Source organism: Fundulus heteroclitus, chromosome 18 (genome assembly GCF_011125445.2).
Source record: "Fundulus heteroclitus isolate FHET01 chromosome 18, MU-UCD_Fhet_4.1, whole genome shotgun sequence".
Lineage (NCBI taxonomy): Eukaryota > Metazoa > Chordata > Actinopteri > Cyprinodontiformes > Fundulidae > Fundulus > Fundulus heteroclitus.
Genome location: NC_046378.1, coordinates 21,423,567 through 21,431,677, shown reverse-complemented (window position 1 = coordinate 21,431,677; position 8,111 = coordinate 21,423,567). Strand labels below are relative to the sequence as shown.

The 8,111-nt window shown below is 39.2% G+C and overlaps 1 long non-coding RNA gene across 1 annotated transcript; it reads right to left on the bottom strand.

Moving 5' to 3' along the window:
• Positions 1 to 2,017: 2,017 nt before the first annotated feature.
• LOC110368222 lies at positions 2,018 to 2,385 on the bottom strand. The gene is made up of 2 exons (XR_004933291.1): positions 2,169 to 2,385; positions 2,018 to 2,096 (listed from the first exon to the last, which is right to left on the bottom strand). It is a non-coding gene; the product is annotated as an uncharacterized LOC110368222 (long non-coding RNA).
• Positions 2,386 to 8,111: the final 5,726 nt, after the last annotated feature.

Here is an 8,111-nt window from a genome sequence, read left to right as displayed (position 1 = left end):
AGTTGGCTGAGAAGTGGTATGGTTTAGAGACAGCGGTACTGAAGAAAAGACAGGAGGCAGAGCTAGAGGTAGCAGAGATGAAAAGGTGGAGGTTCTCTTTGGGACTGATGTAGATGGATTGAATCATGCATGAGCACCTCAGAAGGATAACTCACGCTGAACATTTTGGATATAAAGCTAGTGAAACCAGACTGATATGGTTTGTACAAGTACAGAGTGAGTACGTCAGTTCTAGGATGCTGAAGATGGACCGGCTAGGCAGGACTCTTAGAGGAAGACCAGTGCACTGACAAGTTGTGCAGTTTATCATGGAATGAATTTCTAATTTAGGGAAGCTGGTTTGGTTCTGCAAAACAACTTCATGTTGGAGTCGACGTTGCAAGAGCTGCACATTATATTGCAACATATAGCAAATTAAGTGATGCAGAACTTAGCTAAACAACAGGAGGATGTGTGAAGGTCGTACATTTCAATGCAATCATCAGTTTGGGGGGTAGTATTAAGGCATTATCAGCTTGTCACAGACGCTGAAAGGCAGAGGGATAATTCCATTTACATGCACAGTGTAATAGTTTGGCGTTGAATGTGCTGAATAAGATTGTTGTTGTTTTTCTACACACAGAAGACTGTGTACAACAGAATTAAACTGTCAACATTCAATATTCTGATTAGATTTGTATGTATAATCAACACTGCTTTTGGGTGGTGAGTTCCTTTTCCTCACATTGAGTGCTCATTCAAATTCGATATGCAACTAATGATTAATTACAATTAGACTTATGAAAACAATCATTGATTAAACATGACTGAAAAGCTATTAACAGTAGCAGTACTATTGTATATACAAAAAAACAGTAGATGTGCTGGTCAAAAAGGAATTAATCATTAGACTTATATCAGTCTTGCCAAGTCTAAAAGTCCACACTTATCTTGGTTTGGCCGACTCTTTCTTTTATCCCTCCTGTTTATGTCTCCCTGTCCCTGTTCTTTTTTTTTGTGTCTATCCCTGCTCTGTATCGCCCTGCTTTTTGTCTGGACGTGTGTTTGCATTACTAACAGCACTAGGACTAATTTCTCTGCACATCTGTGAGTCATTGCTGCAATGAAGGAGAAGTAATCCACTCATTTTGCTCTCCCTGTTCCTCAGTTCAGAAGTTCTTTTTTTTAGTCAAGGTGTTGTGAAATGTCTGTTATGTACTTTTTACCTGTCTGCTCAGGCAGGGAAAAAGACAACAGTTTTTCATCTGTCTACTCTCTTATGACTCATAAGGAATTTTAAGAAACCTTAACCCTCCTTCTAAGAATTTCCCCACATGCTTTCTGTTTCCCACATGTTTGTCAAATGGTTTAATGAGTGAGTTCAGTTTTCAGCATCTGCTGAAACGTCCAACTTTAAAGAGTCACCATTATGTCTGAATGTTGCAAGACAACTCAGTATTCCAGAGAATTGCAAAGTAATGATGATCACGAAAAAGAAATCTGATAATGATTAAGGGTTTTGGATGTCATAACAAGCCAAATTAGTTAAGAAGGAATTGAACTAGATGCAAGTAACATTGTTGTAGGCTAGCTACTGAAATAGAATCCTTTTCAAAGGGTTTCAGAAATGTTAAACTTGTTTTCCCAAACAGTGTTCTGAACTTCTTGACAGATGGTAGGAATGTTCTCGCATGTTTTCTCAACTTCATTTCTGTTTAACAAGTTGCTTTTTAAAAGCGTTATGCTTCTTGAACTTCTTCGCAGTAACTTTGATGTCTTTCATTACAAATCTATGTGGTAGATCAACACAGAGCACTGCATAATTGTGAAGTGAAGGGAAATTACAAAATCTTTACCATCAAAAACCTTAAAGTTGTGGGATGCATCTCCAACCACCTTAAGTGCTAATTATAATTAGATTGGATGGATGGAAAACACATGTGCCTGGAGTCCCCCAGTGGTACCCTGCTGAAGAAAGATAGTTTTTAAAATTGTGATGAATTTAGGAGGACCCAAGAAATACCCGAAAACAAGTGAGTACGAAATATTATCAGTCTTTATTTTGACGCTGGCGGCGCGGTCCCCTGGCTCGGCTCGCACTCTGCGACTGGCCGCTCCTGAAGGCAGAGTCGCAGGTTAGTGACCAGCAGATATTAACAGGTTGGTCAGAGAGAAGTGAGGTCACTAACCTGGACGTGCTGAGGGCAGAACTCTGACTCCTTATGACGAAGGCGTCCGAGAGGGGGTTATCCAGGGCTCTTTGTCCAGGTCGGGTCCAGGTCTTTATCAGGGGAAAATCCGATTAACTCAGGCAGCGGTTTCCAAGGGAGAATCCAACAGAGCGTCCAGGTCCAGGTCCAGGTCACAATCCAGAAGGCACAGACAGAACAGGGGGCAGGCGAACTCGTTTTACTCACGGACAGACTGGGGTCAGAAACACGGTGAGGCAGTCCAGTTCTCTGAGGCTGACAGGCAGGACCCAGGCAGGCAGACAAATCCAAAAGGGGCAGACAGGTTTTCAAAAACAGAGGCAAAACAGGTCGAGAGACTGACAGGCGGACAGGAATTCAAAAAGAAGGCTGGAAGCGCTCACCGTGTGGCTAAAGACGTTCTGGCACTGGAGACTGCGAGGAGCAGAGCTTTTAAGCAGCCAGGGCGGAGACAGACACAGGTGTGCTGATTGCAATCAGCAGCTCCAGTGCCAGAAACGTTACAAAAATGAATAAGTTTAAACTTAAGACTGTTTAAACCTCAGAATGATAATGGAGTACTCAATGGTTTCTGCATAGGAAGGAGTTTCCATATTACAAATTAAACTAAAGCAAAGCTGACTTCCAAAAATAGACCTTAACATACACTGAAAATGAAAGCCTCGGTATTTCAAACAGCACATAAATGCAGCATTGGGCTTAAGACCAGGCCAGCTGACAGCTTTACCAGGTCCCAGGACAACACTGCCTGGCAATCTGATATTATGCTTGAACAGCTAAATGAACTTCAGAACTCTGCTTAATGGTTAAACCATTTTGTGTCGGGGTGGGCCCCAATAGAAAAAGCATACTACATTTACAAAAAGATTTGAAGGTTTTATTAACTCAAATATTAAATGTTTTTGCATAAACAATAACATTTTAAAAGTAAATACCTGATCAAGGGTGTCATTCATAAACCTTTCCGTAGAATCCATACTAAAAGTGTATGTACACCAAGAACAAGAAAATGGCGTACGGCCAAAAAAAAAAAAAAAAAAAAAAATCTGATTTATAAAACAGTAGTGTGAAAATCAGAGGTAAAAGCACATATGCTGAACTCATTAGAAGAACTTGTTAAAAAGTTAACTTGATTGCAGTTTTAAATGCCGGATGACCACCGTACTCCGTGTTGAAATTCCTCTGAGGCTGTGCTTTAAGATTGACATTCAGAGTAAGGAGGTCTCCTCAGTGGAAAGAGAGGTTACCCTGGGATGATAAAGAACCCCCCTCAAAAACAAAAACAAAAAACTGCAAAAAGAGGTTTAGGAAGCTGACAGAATGCTCGACTGAGCGTTCCATGGTGAGCGTGCAACTTCTCTGCGCTGTTGGGTTTGGACCCAGAAACTGGGGGGCTGTAACTACTTTCCCCTGTAGGTTATAGCAGAATGCAATGCTTGGAGTCTAAAGCGGCATATTAGTCAGTCATCATCATTGATCAGAAAATCTTTGATTGCTGAAACTTCATTCCCTCCTAATTCTCCCATTTACAAGGTTTACAACTGTGCATGCACTGCATGCATTGGCACAGCCGCACATTTTCACCTCAAGTTTATTTTGAATTTTTTTTATAGATCCCACCTTTGTTTGGAAAGTGACGTACGCAGGTTTCAGGCCCCATTTTGTGTGTATACAAGATTACAAAATGAGACCCCAGAGCCGCAGTTCTGGGTTCCTCCTCTTAAGCTGGCGTGCTTAAGACTACTGTTGGGATTTAACCAGATTTAGAAATGGGACAATGTTAGCCTTTTAAGATAAGATATAAACACACTGCACAAAATAAAAGCCTCTGTTTCTAACAAAGCAATTTTTTGTAGAATTAGGACATAATTCATTTCAATTAATTTATATATATATATTTATTTAGTGCCCATTCACAGCACATGTAACCTCAAGGAAATTTACAAAGTAAATTTTATCACATCATACAGAAAGACTGATTAAAAGTTTTCTATGTAAGAAAACCCAGCAGATTGCATCGAGTCTTGACGCACTTTTTCTGAAAGGTCATGTTGCAACAGTGAGCATTATGTCGATGACTTCACAGCAAACCCTGAAACAATGCATTTATCAACAGTGGTGAGGAAAATTCTCCTTTCCCATTTCCCAGGATATGATGGGGAATGGCAATAAAGGCACGGTCTGGCCTTTATTATTCAATTCAGTTCCTTTTATAAAGCACCAATTCACAACATGTCATCTTAAACCACTTTGCAAAGTCAGTTTGATCAAATCACTGACAGATTGGTTAAAAAGTTTTTTAAGGTAATCCAGCAGATTGTCTTCACTCATTAACTTGCTGCATTCTGTCCTTCTGGTTGAGCATGTAGTAATAGTGGAAAACCCCTTGGATTGTGTCCTTGACTTTGCAACAATCCCGTCATAATGGGTATGAGTGTAGCAACAGTGGAGAGGAAAACTCCCCTTCAACGGAAGAAACCTCCAAGCTCAGTGTGTGAGAACACAGAGAATACAGACATAAAAGGAACACACTATCCAGGAATGCTTTCTATGTTAGAGAGGGTAAAAGCAGACTTGCTCCATAAGTGGCTAGGAAAGGTACAGTACTGCTAAACTTAACCACTGTTCCAAATGGGAAAACTTTGGAAATTTACTTTAGAAATTACATCTAAAATAAACGCATACATATTTAATAGTTACTATTTAATTGAAGCTGATAACAAAATACATAGGGATTTTAGAATTTGTGTGTGTGTGTGTGTGTGTGTGTGTGTGTGTGTGTGTAGGTGGTGGTGGGGGGGGGGCAGAGTTGCCTTCATTGCCATTGTTTTCAATCAGTGCTATGAATAGACTTTTTATCCAACTTACAGTGTTATTTTAACTTGCCATAAAGTTATTGTTTTCAGAATTATAATGTAATATTAGTGAATCATTACTTTGGCAAATGGTTGACTAATCATTCCCAGCAGTGGGTAGTAACTAGGTCACATGTACTTGAGTAACGTTTGGAAAGAAAATTGCTTTTTAAAAGCAGTTTTACTGTGGTTTACTTTGTACTTGTACTTGAGTAATACTATTGTAAAAGTATTGGAGTACACAGTAACATATACATGACCTACTGTAAGTATTGGTTTCATAAGTTTTATTTGGGAAAAATAATTAAGAAAAGTGAATCTGTTATTTTTTTGTTAATTTAATAACAAAACATTTAAATAACAAATCAGATATTAAGATCAGTTTCTCAGTAGCCATTTTACCAAGTACTTTTAGGTTTTACCCTTTCCGGATTAATTTCTTGATGACTACTTTTTATTTTTCTTGAAAAACATTCAAGTATAAATTCAACAATAAAGGACGGATTTGTGGAGAAGACAACCATCAATCATGTTCTCAGGAGATTCTCTTACCTTAGTAATTGATTTCTACTGCTCCTCCAAAGTTTATTCGAGCCTCTTTGGTGGTTCTCTGATTATTTGGTTTGGTAGACACCCATGTCTTGGGAGGTTTGTAGTTGTACCTCCTGGGAGGTTTGTAGTTGTACCTCCTGGGAGGTTTGTAGTTGTACCTCCTTTTCATATGATAAATTGGACAGTGTGATATTCAAAGATTGGGATATTTTTTATAACTCACGCCCCCCTAAACTTCTCCAAAACTTTAATCTTGGTTTTCAGGATGTTTGTTCTGAAATGCTCTTTATCACCCCTGTAACGATGAGCCAACGTTACATGTTAATTTGAATATTGTTTTTAGAAATTAGGTAGTGGTAAACAGTTAAACGCCAAGTTGTTTGTTTTGTTTGGATTGAACCTGTTTGTTTTTCTGGGCATGGTTTCACCTACAGTGGAGGGACCTCGTCTTGGGCCCCGTTCTTCGTACGTTGCTTAAAACATCCGAGATCAAATGACACATCCAAGATGATTTCATCCGGCTAATCATGATCCGGCTAATTGGGTTCTTTGAACACACCTGTTGTTTATGATTAGTATGGCTGGATTGAGTTACCTGAGATACCTGCGCATTCATGCGTTTGTTTAAAAGGGGAAATGTATCGATAGTAGAAACAATGATCAGCAACGCTGCTGTTGGCTGTTCAGCATGGCCAAAGAACGCCCACAGTTTTTCTTCCAAGCAGAACAAGAGCTTTTAATGGAAGGTTATGCCGAAATTTGAGTCATTAATTAAAACACCTTAAAATCTGTTAAAGCCAGGAGAGAGGGCTGGCAAAAATGTAGCAGACAAATTAATGCGTAAATACTGTCCATGTTAGATGTTTCTATCACTTTCTATAGCATGAATTTTTGCATTTTAATAATTTCATATTTACTTTGTTCTTTTACATCAGAGCCTCCACAGGACCCACAAGAACATGGGGACAAGTAAAAGTGAAATACAAGAATATTCTACAAAATGGTAGCCTTTAATTATTATACTTTATTTTAAAAAGGCACTTGTTATGTCAAGAGATCCAAATTTCGGTGTCATTCCTTAGACACTGGAAGTAAAGGACACGTGCAAACTGGGAATTTTAACAAAATTTTTTTTTTTATCTAGAAATAATGAAGTTCTTCCTTTTCCAAGTCATACACAGTTTACACAGTAAAACTGTACTGCTCCGTGTCGAGATAATCCATCCATAGTTTTTTCTAATACAATATACGGCTCGACAGGAAGCAAGCCTTTCAAAGTAAAACTACACTTCACAATAAAATAACCTGAACAAATCTTCTCACTGAATATGATAAAAATAAAAAGCAAACCATCATACAAATAATTTAAATATGTTTTATTTATTGCTCTAACACCACTTTTTCCTCTTTAAAAGCCACTGTTAAATGATGTGCTTGTCTGTTTATAACAGCCACCAAGAAAAATCTCTGTAACATTACACTGTTGCGCTGCGCTAAAGGATCCTGTCTATTGCGCAATACGCGATTAATTCGAAAAACTCTGCAAATAATTCTTGCACCTTCCGCAACAGATTGCAGTCGTAAAAATGGACGACATGGCTACGACAGACTTCCCTATCTCCTCCGCTTATACAACGTGATCTAATCCTGTTTACATGAAATAAGCCTGCTCTCGAGCAGGTTTAAGCTGGCGCACATGTTGCTATGACAGCAAGTCCAAGATGAGTTTCGAAAAACCGAACAATCCAAGATCATGCCAAATCGTCAACAATCAAATCCAGCTAACTGAGTTAGCGACGTATTTTGTTGTTCATTGTTGGTTGGTTGTTCGTGGTATGGTTAGTTACACTGCTGGCTACAAAGAAAAATAATAATAAAAGAAGAAGATGCTTCCACAGATGAGACATTGTTTTGTTTTTTGGACTGCCGTTCTGGGGCCAGTTCTTCGTATGTCGCTAACTCAGTTAGCTGGATTTGATTGTTGACGATTTGGCATGAACTTGGATTGTTTGGTTCTTCGAAACTCATCTTGGACTTGCTGTCATAGCAACATGTGTGCCAGCTTAAATCTGCTCGCGAGCAGGCTTATTTCATGTCACTTTGTCACCAACCTCTATCAAGGCAGGCTGTGCTGAGTTCCCTCCTCCACTCCACTCCCCCCGATCCGTTCTCCGTGCCTTGTGGTAAGTGCTCGGAGCCTCAGTCACATTACTCTCTTACTGAGATCCTGCCTAACAACTTGACTTTCTCCCCAGACTGAACACATATCGGCTCCGTTCCTTTTCGGGCTCAGATCCGTTGAGATTCTGTGTTTCCTCCTGCCAGCTCTGCACTTGTTAAATAAAGATCTTAACTGCTCTCAGTTTTTCCAAGTGTTTTCTGCATGTGGGCCAAATACGTCTGAAACATGACACAATGGAATACAATAATGTTGGTGATTATATTATGACAAAACAAGAAACAGTCCAAAAGACATGAATATTTTTGCAGATCACTTTATGTAATGTTCATCAGC